Source organism: Protopterus annectens, chromosome 16.part0, assembly GCF_019279795.1.
Source record: "Protopterus annectens isolate FY-2018-M chromosome 16.part0, PAN1.0, whole genome shotgun sequence".
Lineage (NCBI taxonomy): Eukaryota > Metazoa > Chordata > Ceratodontiformes > Protopteridae > Protopterus > Protopterus annectens.
Window position 1 is genome coordinate 89,464,902 of NC_056750.1, and position 14,222 is coordinate 89,479,123.

Consider the following 14,222-nt stretch of genomic DNA (forward strand, 5'->3'; position numbering starts at 1 on the left):
GCAGCATAATACATTATATTTATGTAAACTACAAAAACCTCTCCTAACTTACTGTAAGTACCTCTTGTGACAGCTATGGCATAATACATTATATTTATGTAAACTACAAAAACCTCTCCTCACTTACTGTAAGTACCTCTTGTGACAGCTATGGCATAATACATTATATTTATGTAAACTACAAAAACCTCTCCTCACTTACTGTAAGTACCTCTTGTGACAGCTATGGCATAATATGTTATATTTATGTAAACTACAAAACCCTCTCCTCACTTACTGTAAGTACCTCTTGTGACAGCTATGGCATAATACATTATATTTATGTAAACTACAAAACCCTCTCCTCACTTACTGTAAGTACCTCTTGTGACAGCTATGGCATAATACATTATATTTATGTAAACTACAAACACCTCTCCTCACTTACTGTAAGTACCTCTTGTGACAGCTATGGCATAATACATTATATTTATGTAAACTACAAACACCTCTCCTCACTTACTGTAAGTACCTCTTGTGACAGCTATGGCATAATACATTATATTTATGTAAACTACAAAAGCCTCTCCTCATTTACTGTAAGTACCTCTTGTGACAGCTATGGCATAATACATTATATTTATGTAAACTACAAAAACCTCTCCTCACTTACTGTAAGTACCTCTTGTGACAGCTATGGCATAATACATTATATTTATGTAAACTACAAAACCCTCTCCTCACTTACTGTAAGTACCTCTTGTGACAGCTATGGCATAATACATTATATTTATGTAAACTACAAAACCTTCTCCTCACTTACTGTAAGTACCTCTTGTGACAGCTATGGCATAATACATTATAGTTATGTAAACTACAAAGCCCTCTCCTCACTTGCTCTAAGCACCTCTTGTGTCAGCTACGCTATAATACATTATACTTATGTAAACTAACTAAACCTCTCCTCACTTACTGTAAGCACCTCTTGTGGCAGCTATGGCATAATACATTATACTTATGTAAACTACAAAAACCTCTCCTCACTTATTCTAAGAACCACTTGTGGTTGCTGTGGCATAATACATTATACTTGTGTAAACTAGGAAACATCTCCTCACTTACTATAAGCACCTCTTGTGGCAGCTGTGGCACAATACATTATACATATGTAAACTACAAAACCCTGTCCTCACTTACTGTAAGCACCCCTTGTGACAGCTATGGCATAATATGTTATACTTGTGTTAACTACAAATACTTCTCCTCACTTACTCTAAGCACCTCTTGTGACAGCTGTGGCATAATACATTATACTTATGTAAACTACAAAACCCTCTCCTCACTTACTCTAAGTACCTCTTGTGACAGCTATGGCATAATACATTATATTTATGTAAACTACAAAAACCTCTCCTCACTTACTGTAAGTACCTCTTGTGACAGCTATGGCATAATACATTATATTTATGTAAACTACAAAACCCTCTCCTCACTTACTGTAAGTACCTCTTGTGACAGCTATGGCATAATACATTATATTTATGTAAACTACAAACACCTCTCCTCACTTACTGTAAGTACCTCTTGTGACAGCTATGGCATAATACATTATATTTATGTAAACTACAAACACCTCTCCTCACTTACTGTAAGTACCTCTTGTGACAGCTATGGCATAATACATTATATTTATGTAAACTACAAAAACTCTTCTCTCTTACTGTAAGTACCTCTTGTGACAGCTATGGCATAATACATTATATTTATGTAAACTACAAAAACCTCTCCTCACTTACTGTAAGTACCTCTTGTGACAGCTATGGCATAATACATTATATTTATGTAAACTACAAACACCTCTCCTCACTTACTGTAAGTACCTCTTGTGACAGCTATGGCATAATACATTATATTTATGTAAACTACAAAAACCTCTCCTCACTTACTGTAAGTACCTCTTGTGACAGCTATGGCATAATACATTATATTTATGTAAACTACAAAACCCTCTCCTCACTTACTGTAAGTACCTCTTGTGACAGCTATGGCATAATACATTATATTTATGTAAACTACAAAACCCTCTCCTCACTTAATGTAAGTACCTCTTGCGACAGCTGTGGCATAATACATTATTTTTATGTAAACTACAAAACAATCTCCTCATTTACTAAAGTACCTCTTGTGACAGCTATGGCATAATACATTATATTTATGTAAACTACAAAAACCTCTCCTCACTTACTGTAAGTACCTCTTGTGACAGCTATGGCATAATACATTATATTTATGTAAACTACAAAACCTCTCCGCACTTACTGTAAGTACCTCTTGTGACAGCTATGGCATAATATATTATATTTATGTAAACTACAAAACCCTCTCCTCACTTACTGTAAGTACCTCTTGTGACAGCTATGGCATAATACATTATATTTATGTAAACTACAAAACCCTCTCCTCACTTACTGTAAGTACCTCTTGTGACAGCTATGGCATAATACATTATATTTATGTAAACTACAAAAACCTCTCCTCACTTACTGTAAGTACCTCTTGTGACAGCTATGGCATAATACATTATATTTATGTAAACTACAAAAACCTCTCCTCACTTACTGTAAGTACCTCTTGTGACAGCTATGGCATAATACATTATATTTATGTAAACTACAAAACCCTCTCCTCACTTACTGTAAGTACCTCTTGTGACAGCTATGGCATAATACATTACATTTATGTAAACTACAAAAACCTCTCCTCACTTACTGTAAGTACCTCTTGTGACAGCTATGGCATAATATGTTATATTTATGTAAACTACAAAACCCTCTCCTCACTTACTGTAAGTAACTCTTGTGACAGCTATGGCATAATACATTATACTCATGCAAACTATACCCTTTCCTCACATAGTCTAAGCACCTCCTGTGACAGCTGTGTTACAATACGTTATACTTATGTAAACTACAAAAACCTCTCCTCACTTACTCTAAACACCTCCCTTGGCAGCTGAGGCACAATACAGTATAGTTATGTAAACTACAAATCCCTATCCTCATTTACACTAAGCTCCATTTTTGGCAGCTATGGCATAATACAATATTCTTATGTAAACTAGAAAAACCTCTCCTCAATAACTGTAAGCACTTCTTGTGGCAGCTGTGGCATAATACAATATTCTTATGTAAACTAGATAAACCTGTCGTCAGTTACTCTACACACCTCTTGTGGCAGCCGAGGCATAATACTTTATACTTATGTAAACTACAAAACCCTCTTCTGATTTGCTAGAAGCACTTCTTGTGCCAACAATAGCATAATACATTATATTGATGTAAACTACAAAACCCTCTCCTCACTTACTGTAAGCACGTCTTGTGGCAGCTGAGGCCCAATATGTTATACTTATGTAAACTGCAAAGCCCTTAGCAACTCTTGTGTCAGCTGTGGCATTATGCGTTATACTTCTGTGAACAGCAATAATACTTTATACTTATGTAAACTATAAAACTCTCTCCTCACTTACTCTAAGCACCTCCTGTGTCAGCTATGGCATAATACGTTATACTTTCATAAACGAAAAAAAAAGTCTCCTCACTTACTCTTAGCACTTCCTATGGCAGCTGTGGTATAAAACATTATACTTATGTAAGTTACAAAAACCATTCCTCACTTACTTTAAACATCTCTTGTGGCAGATGTGGCATAAATGTTAGACTTATGTTAACTACAAAAATCTCTCCTCACTTACTCTAAGTACCTCTTCTTGCAAATCTGGCATAATACTTTATAGTTATGCAAACTACAAAAATCTCTCCTCACTTACTATAAACACCTCTTCTTGCAGCTATAGCATAATACATGGTACTTGTGTAAACTACAAAACCCCCTCCTCACTTACTCTTGGTTCATAGGTTCTTAGGTGTGTACTAAGCTAATGGCCCTGGAGCCTTTACAAGCCTAGCCCATAGGATTACCAAGCATCATAACACCAGACCTTAGTTCCTAGTGCCTCTGTCAAGTAGAGCCACTGGTGTGATTCCCCGGGGTGAATTTTATATTTCCCATCCACTCATCAAGATTTCTCTTGAAGAAGGCCAGTGAGGTGCACTGCTTGTCATGCATGGGAAGTCTGTTCCATAGCATGGGCAGTCTCTGGGTTATGAACCTGTCCCTCCAGCATGTTCTGTTGATTGTGGTAATAAGGTTGAGGTCTCTGGAGCATGTGGGATTTCTTTAGATGTAGCATTTCTAACAGAGCTGGGTCAGACATGGCTTTGTAAGCAGTGGTGGCTGGTAACTTCAAATCAAAGAGGGGCTACAAGACACAGATGAATGGGTGGGGCCAATCAGGTGAGGTGTGGCTAGCTAGAAAGGGGTGGAGCTATGCTAAAAACCACAAAAACTGGGACTTTAATTAAATATGCTGCCCTGGGTGCCAAACTGTCATTATGAGAGTCCAATCAAGACAAAATGAAGTGTAGAAGAAAAAAAATATTTCAATGCATTGGCTACATGGCAGCTTACTTAATATCTAGATGGAAACAAAAAGGTTGTGAGGCATGAAAAAATAAATTACTTTTTAAATACATTACTGGAATGCCAGTCAAAATCAAGTATAAAAAAACAAGCAGCACTCAACTCATACCACTTCTCCTTGTACTGCAGTTCTAATTATAATTTATATTCAAGCTTTATAAAAGTACCAAATAACATGTTGAAAGTATCAATCTCTGTGATACCCCCACTTGTAAACATGTTTCTTAACCAAAAGGCCTGCTACCTGACAATAACTATCTACTTGTTTCATGGGGAAGACATGCTCAAAGTAAAAAATGAACAGCAAACAAGAAACAAGCGCAAGATAAATTGCTTAAAGGATTACTGTACAAGTTACGGACCATACATGACAGAATGGCATTCTGTTTAGTTTACTGGTAAAGCCTGCAAAGATGACTGCAAGCCACCAACAAATGTAGTGAGCTTCTGAAAATGCTGTAATCCTGTCCTTTATTACAAATACAAATACTGCCATATGCATTTTAATACCTAAGGCTTATACAATATCTAGTTATATAAATATTCTCTGCATGGCAACAACAAAAAAGTTTTCAATGTTGGTAATCCTTTAACAGTATGCTTAATAAAGCTTACTTGTATCTTACAATCTCAGTCAAGCTTACCTGATGGTCATTAAAGCATTGTTACTTAAACACAGAGCAAGAGGCAGTGCAACACATACATTTTCTGAATAATAATAAGCATAAATCAACCGTATAAAAATATGACAGAAAACCAGAACATTCTGAAAAATCAAGGACAGATGAAAAGCCACTATAGTACTTGTGTCTACCTTGGATCGGGGGATACTCAGCACATATACTGCATAACTGCTCCTTGCCTTGCTTGGACACATCCAGAGTCACTACATGGGGTTGTAGGTTGCAACAAGCATGTCACAATTTGAAATGTATCTGGCTGACAGTGATGGCCCTGACACATTTGTCATACTTCTCAACCTCAAAGTAAGAAATCTGGACAAAGCCATAAATAGAAGTGGGACAAAGGCCTAAAAATAAGGACAATTTTTAAATATTGCTCTTATAAACTTAGAAAGATAATAGAATAGGTCTTGCATTAGTATGAATTTTCTGAAGGGTATGAAATCTGAAACTCAAATGTCTGTCATTATTTTCTAACTTCAGTCTTTAATGATTTGCCACTACTTTGCTAGAAAACCACAATTTTATGAAAAACAGACCAAAAATGTGATGTAAAAATATAAAATAGCCACACAATACAGCTGGGTACTTGTCAAAGAAGGCACACTTTTTAATATTAGTACTGTTAAATTGAGCAGCTGACAAAATAAGAGAATCTACATGCATTTCTGAAATAAAAGTAATCTATAACTCTGATCATTACAATTATTTCTTAATTGTAAACCCTCCACATTTTCTTCCAAAATTGTCATTTTATGGAGGGATTATTAGAGGGAGAGCAACATTTTGAGCCAAAGTCAGGGACAGTTGAGAGGTTTGGATATACCTAATTGTAAGTCAAGCAGAGACTGCCTCTAAGTAGACGATATGAGACAGAGAATAGTTGGACTTTTTTGACCATATAGGACAAGTGTTTAAGGCCTAGGATCTTCTTTGTGGGGTACGTTTGTGGCCTTTCCTGTTGCTGCAGGTGTCTAGTGAGGTACATGCCAAATGGGGCATTGTACTTGATGATTGGCCTAATGAGTGAAGAGTAGAGGCAGACAATAGCCTCTTTCTTCCTGGATGCAAAAACCTTAGTAATGAGTTGTACCACTTAGAAGGACTTTCTGACCACAGTGGCAATGTGGTGGTCAAAAGAGAGGTTGCTGTCAACCTGTGTTCCCAGATCTCTTATAACCACCTTCTGTGTTCAGTAGACTACCATCAATGAGGTAATTCATGGGAGTCATTTTTTTCCCAAGGGGATGACGACACATTTTTTGGCATTGAGCTTAAGGCCATGGTTCTGACACCAGTCGTTGGTCTCAGTGAGGCCTGTCTGTAGGATGTCAACATCACTTGGGGAGTTAATAATAGCTCCCAACTTGCAATCATCTGTGAACTTTGTCAGCCAGAGTCCCTTCATGTTGGTCTGGACTTCAGAGACGTAGATACCAAAGAGGAGAGGACCCAGGACCAAACCCTGTGGGACTACACTCATGACTCATCAGCAGTCTGACTTGGATACAGCTACTTTCACACTGTGGGTTCTTTCTGTGAGCCAGTGTTCAACCCACCTAGTGATATAGGGGATAATGCCTAGCTTAAGGAGTTTTTTTATTATTTCTGAGTGGGGAATGGTATCAAAAGTCTTGGCCAGATCAAGATAGGCTGTATGAACCACCTTGCCTTTATCCACAGCTCTGGTGACTGACTTAAAAAAGTCGACCAAGTTGAGCAGGCATGATCTACCCTTCACAAAACCAAACTGTGTAGGATCCAGAGTTTGGAGATTCCCTATATCCTTGTTTATTAGGTCCATGATGATGCTTTCCATAGCTTTGCAAATCAGACTCATCAGGCAAATTGGGTGATAATTCCCAGTGTCTGTAGTCACTCCTCCTTTGTAGAGAGGGATAACTGTAGCAGTGCACAATTCGGTAGGGACAAAGCCTGAGGTGAGGCTGTGACTGAACAAGGCACACAGGTGAGGTGTCAGTTCACTCTGTAGTTCATATAAAAATACAGACAGGGATATTGTCAGGTCCCATAGAAGTGGTATTCTTGGCCTTGAACAGTGCTGTTTTAACCTGTGCAGCAGTAATCCTGGGTGCCTGGCAATCTGCTGGTATTGTGATTGGTCCTTTGGTGGGGAAAGATGGGGAAAGTTAGCACTGAATCTGTCGGCCAGTGTATATTGGCAATATCTGTTGGCTTGGTATAGGAGATACCATTGTGCAGTAGCTCAGAGCAAATCTGGGTATTGCCGTGGAGATTCTTTTTAGGTTGATAAGTTCAAAGGTTCATAGGTTGGTACTAGGCTATTGGCCCTGGGGGGCTATACAAGCCTAGCCATAACAATTCCCTGGCTATTTCTTCCCACACTATTTACTTCCCTGGACGTGATCCCCAGGGTGAATTTCTTTTCTCCCATTCAATCGTCAAGGTTCCTTTTGAAGAGGACCAAAGAGGTGCTCTGCTTGACATGTATGGGCAGTCTATTTCAGAGTCTGGGGAGTATTTGGGTCAGAAACCTATCCCTCCATCATGTTTTGTTTATTGTGATGACAAGGTTTAGATCCCTGGAATGTGTGGCTTGGAGGGACTTGGGATTTCTTTAAGTGTAGCATGTCCAACAGCTCTGGGTTTGACATGGTCTTGTATGTTAAGCAGAGATCACCTCTGAGTAGATGATGTGCGCAGTAAAGTATAGCTGGAATTTTTTAAGGTGGTCAGCATAGGTCATCTGCTTTAGGCCTGTGATTCTTTTAGTGAGGTATTACTGCAGGATTTCCAGTTGTTGCAGATGTCTTGAGAGGTACATACCAAATGGGGCATTGTGTTCTATAATGGGTCTAATGAGGGATGAGTACAGTGGGACAATGACCTCCTTTTTTCTGGATGAAAAGCCCTTAGTGATGAGATTTTTCACATAGAAGGATTTCCTGACTGTTGTGGTAATGTGGTTATCTAAGGTGAGACCACTGTCCACCTGTGTCCCTACATTTCTTATCACACTTTCAGTGTTTAATGTACTGCCACCTATGTGGTAATTCACAGGTACATGTTTTTTCCCAAAGGGGATAACTATACATTTCTTGGCATTAAGCTTGAGCCCATGGCTCTGGCACCAAGCATCTGTTTCTGTAAGGCCCTTTTGTAGAGTATCCACATAATTTGGGGATTCAATAATGGCTCCCAGTTTACAGTCATCTGCAAACTTTGTTAGTCAGATTCCCTTAGTGTTGGCCTGTACTTCAGAGAAGTAGATGCCAAACAAGAGTGGTCCCAGGACTGAACCCTAACGTACTCCACTTGTTACTTGTCTGGAGCTAGATTTGGAGTTGGCTACTTTTACAGTGTGGGTTCTGTCAGTAAGCCACTTGGCAACCCATCGAGTGATGTAGGGATTAATGCCCAGCTTAGTAAGTCTATCTATGATTCCAGAGTGAGGGATGGTGTCAAAGACCTTGTTGAGGTCCAGATAGGCTGTGTGGACCACCTTACCCTCATCCATGGCTCTGGAGACTGATTCAAAGAAGTCAATCAGGTTCAAGATGACAAGATTGTCCCTTCACGAACCCAAACTGGTTCGGGATCAGTGTTTGAAGGTTGCCAATGTCTTTGTTTATAAGTTCCGTGATAATACATTCCATGGCCTTGCAGATCAGGCTCATCAGACTGATGGGGCGGTAGTTCCCGGGATCCAAGGTGGATCCCCCCTTGTGGAGTGAGATAACTTTATCTGTGTGCCACTCAGTGGGCACAAAGCCTGAGGTGAGGCTATGATTAAACATGACACTTAGGTGAGGTGCCAGTTCATTTTGTAGTTCATGTAGTACACAGCCTGGGATGTCATCTGGTCCCATGGATGCTGTATTCTTAGCTTTGGAGAGTGTGTTTTTTACTTGTGTGGCCATTATTACTGGAATTTGGCAATCTTCCAATATTGAGATGAGCCATTTAGGGGGTGAGAGGGGGGTAAAGTTGGCACTGAATTGATCTGCCAGGATATTGACAATATTCTTGGGATCAGTATATTTAATGCCATTCTGTTTTAGCTCAGCGCAGATCTGAGCATTGCCATTTAGATTCTTGACATAGTTATAGAATGCCTTGTGGTTGCCTTTGGAATCTTTGGCAATTTTATTTTCGTAACTAGCTTTGGAGGATTTTATGAGGGATCTCAGTTTCTTACTGAGGCTGGTGAGGGTGTTTTTTGCATCCTGGGATTTTCCTCTTTTCTGCAACAGTTTCTTCCTTTTGTTGTAAAGTTTGTTTATGGCAAAAGAGTGGCTTCTTTTTTTGGAGTTGAGCATCTTGGTTCTATTTAGGATGGCACGATTCGTGCATGAGTGGATGTGCTCATACAGTGCCTTAGTGCAGGATTCAGCAGTCGAACTTTCAGTTTCCATCTGCATGGGTGTCATGAAGTTTGTTTCCTTACTGGGGGGGGTAGAGGTGGGATGTGGATGTTAAGGGTGATTAGCTTATGGTTAGATCTGACCAACGAGGGGGTGACCATAGGTTTGGAGCATTGATTTCCCATGTTGGTAATGACCAGGTCTAAGATATTGGAGCCCCTGGTGGGACTATGGATTAGTTGATCCAGGGTGTTAGAATTTATGAATTCCAAGAACCGTTGGGCAAAAGTGTTGGTGCCCAAGTAGTTTTCCCAGTTAATGGCAGGGTATTTTAAATCACCCAGTATTAGGGTGTTTGGTTGTATCTTAACATTTTCCAGTATGTTTAGAAAGGTGTAGTGAGAAATCTTGGGGCATGGTGGGGAATCTGTACCAAGCTACAATTTGGATTGCAGTCTTACCTAGTGTTAAGCACAAAACAAGGATAAAAACCACACCGGAACTACGGAGACAAGACCCAGCAATCGCAATGGATAAAATATAAAAGCAAATAACACACACCACCATGCGCTGGGTCTGACGGCTGATAAAATATAAAGTCCAAATTCCACGAATACAACAATGCAGGAAAACAGTTCAAAAACGACCAACAACTGCAGTACAAAGACCAAGCAGTTTAATGATATAAAAACTGTTAGCGCTTTCACCCGTAGGCTTCTTCAGACAGTTACAAAAGAAAAACATACCATCCCCATTTTAAATACTAGAGCACCGCTGTTAATAGGACAAATCCAAACACATGCCAAGTGCTATTTACTACGCATTTAAAAAGCTGCTCAGTATATGGTAAAAAAACAATACACGTTAAATTTAACAAGGCTAACAAGCGCTAAACATTAAAAACTAAAATTAAAATAAAATCATTTAAAACATTTAAAACATTTAAGAAAACTGTCACATAGAGAGCATTTGCACATACCATAATTAAAAATATTATGGTCTAAACATCTCCTATTCTTTAGTGCAGGTGTTATATTAACCTTCTCATTAAGTCCTGGGAACTTATCTGCCCTGCATCTAATAATCCATTGCATCTCTCTCTCCAAAGTGCAATTAATAATGTCCCCCCCTCTCTTATCCAAACGTACTACCTCTATAACACAAAACAAAAACGTATGCTGTGAACCAGTGGCTATAACATGTCTAGCTAAAGCATTAGTAGTACTAGCTATCCTAATCTGATACATATGTTCCCTCACCCGTTCCTTTAAGGTCCTGTTGGTTTTGCCTATATAAAATGAAGTACAGGCAGAACACCTAGCCAAATAGACTACATTAGAATCTAAGCAATTGGTACCTGTTGAGAACTTGAACTCATAGTTAGTAACGGGATGGATGAAGGAATCTCTAGTATCTATAAACGCACACTGGTTACAATGTCCACATGGGTGTGTGTTCCAGACTAATCCATCAACATGTCCTGAAACTGGTGGTATAGTCCTATGACATAACATACTCTTTATATTAGGTTTATTCTTATAACTAATTGAAGGTTTCAAACCACAATTCCCTTAACCACAGGATCTAAGGTCAAGATCTCCCATCTATCCTCCATGAAACTTCTAATAGACCTAGCATCCTTGGTATAAAAAAGAGGGGCCCTAACAGTACCTTGTAAGGGCCCGTTGGCTGTGGGTACAGCATCATTAACCACACCTAAATCTGAAAAATAAGGTCTTGCCACAGTAGTACGCAAAGAATCCACTTCTAATTTCATCCTACTAAAAGTACCCTGATCATATCCTCGTGACAGGAACATCTCACCCATTTTCTTTAACTCTTGTGAATAACCCATATCAGAGGGATTCAACCTTGAAGCCCTCATGATTTGTCCTTTCATAACGTTTGCAAACACATAGGTGGGATGCATACTACTCCTGTGAAGGAGTGCATTCCAATAACATGGTTTCCTATGTATAGAGGTATTAATCAATCCATCTGGAAGCCTGCGCATATCAACATCTAAAAAAGAAATAGCATCCTCCGAATAACCAAGTGTGAACTTCAGAAATTCGGTAGATTGGTTAACATTCTGAACAAAGGACAACAATTCCTCTGGAGTTCCACACCAAACGAGGAAGAGGTCATCCACAAACCTCCTATAAAACTTTACATTATCTCTAAAACAACTAGATCTAAACAAGTACTGATCTTCCCACTCTGCCATAACTATGTTGGCGTAGCTATTGGCACAAGAAGTGCCCATAGCTACGCCATCATTCTGCAGGTATATATCCTCACCAAACATGAAAACATTATTGGTGAGTACAACTTCCAGGAACAATGCTAGTAGATCTATGAATCTATTCGTATAACTAGAGTTCCTACGTAGGTGGTTAAGAAAAAACTGGACCCCTACCTCATTGGGTATAACGGTAAACAAACTCACAACATCGAGCGTTACCATCAAAAACTTACTGTGAGGTTCCACATCCCTCATAAAATCATATAAATCTATCAGAAACTGTTTGCTGTCCTTAAGGATATGGACACACTTATCTACCAGTGGTCTAGAGTAATATTCAATATAAATGGACATAGGTTCGGTCAACCATCCCTGTCCCGAGACAATAGGTCTCATAGGAGGTGGATTCATGGACTTATGTACCTTGGGTAACCCTTGTATTATGGGGATGCGTGGATTCTTTACCTTTAAGTAATTATAAAGTTCCTCTGTGATGTCATAGTTCAGAACCATGTCATCCAACATCTCAAAAACTGTGAACACCTTCTCTGTCACTAACGTCATATCAATCTTCGTATAAAATGAGTCTGTGGTAAGCAGTGTTTGCTTACAACTCACGTATGCCTCTGTATCCATCAATACAATAAGACCACCCTTATCTGCTGGTCTAATAACAATTTCAGGGTCATGCTTTAAAGTTTCTAAAGCCTGTCGCTGCTTCATATTCAGATTTTGTGTGTACCTACAACGTCTGTTAGTAGTGAAGTACTGATATATATCATTCTCGACAAGGCGTGAGTAGGTGTCTAATAAAGGGTGTAACTGTGGTAGATACACACTATTTTGTTTAAACCTCACTTCTCTCACCTCTTCATGAGATGAATGAAAATCTATCTTTAGTTGTACATTCCTCACAAATGTCTTTAAATCTATTATTGATTCAACCAGGTCACCACGTTTAGTAGGTATAAAGTTGAGGCCCCTATTCAGTACCTCATATTCAAACTGAGTCAAAACTCTCTTAGCTAAGTTAATTACTAACGTATTGTGTTCTTCTCCCACATTTTCTTCAATGTAGGACCCACTACTTCGTTCGCTGACCCTTTCCTCTTGTGCCGTCCACGGCTCAGGGACCTCCCCCTCCCTAGTCGGCGATCTTGTGCTATGGGGAAAGGGTGAAAAGTGGATTCAGTATTATTCTCCACACTAAGAGAACTCACCATATTGGGAGTCTTCTTCCTTACCACTACGTCATTACTTTGGGATTGTTCAGCAACCCCAAATGTTTGCACCACTACCTCCTCTGTACTGTCATCTACAATAACATCAGAGGCTGCTGTTATAACATTCACAGCTGTTGGAGAGACTATAGCATCAACAGAACCATTAACATTCGAGGTACCTAAAACCGGAACCTCAGAGACAACAGGTATTTCAAGACCAACATTTGGTTTAGTCATATTACTTAGACCATTCTCACCATTCATAACATTGGTCCTATTTCTACTAAAGGAAGCAGCATTACCCCTGTTAACAGATCGTTCATTAACAACAGTTCTAGGCCAAGTAAAGACATGATTATTATTAAAGTCCTTTAAGTCCCTAAGGATTTTGCCTTTCTTTTGTTCTAACAGTCGTCTTTCAAACATACTGACATTGTCTATTACATTCTCTAGCAGCTTAATGATAGTCCCATCACAGTCCTTAACTTTAATTTTATTGTAAAGTTCATTTACTCTTCGTATCAGCGCCTCTTCCTCTGGCTTATGAAACTCTATAAGGAGCTTCATGTAGTTGTTACTTAGTTCTATATTGAGACGCTGCCATTTGTATAGCAGCTCAGGAAACAAGTTACCTGAAGTGGGCATCTTAAGGATACGCAGGCCACGTGGAATAATCCGTTTTGCCAAACACGCCTCAAAATGTTGGCGTTGAAGCTGCAACCTTTTTAGTTTAATAAAATCCTTCTCAAATCTGTCCAAATCGTCCGAAACAGAGAGCACAGTCCCTGCATCCATGTCCTGAATATTCTCGGATATACGCGGTTCATACAAGAGCAGCAAGTTAGTTCCGCCTCTCACATAATCTTGAAAATTTGTTAGACTACGATTGGACGTTTCTCCTCTCCTCAATGAATATGGTAATTCGATGTTAGTCACAGCCACATCCGCCATCCTCCTGGTCCGGTGCAAGAATTCAAATACTAAGCACAAAACAAGGATAAAAACCACACCAGAACTATGGAGACAAGACCCAGCAATCGCAATGGATAAAATATAAAAGCAAATAACACACACCACCATGCGCTGGGTCTGACGGCTGATAAAATATAAAGTCCAAATTCCACGAATACAACAATGCAGGAAAACAGTTCAAAAACGACCAACAACTGCAGTACAAAGACCAAGCAGTTTAATGATATAAAAA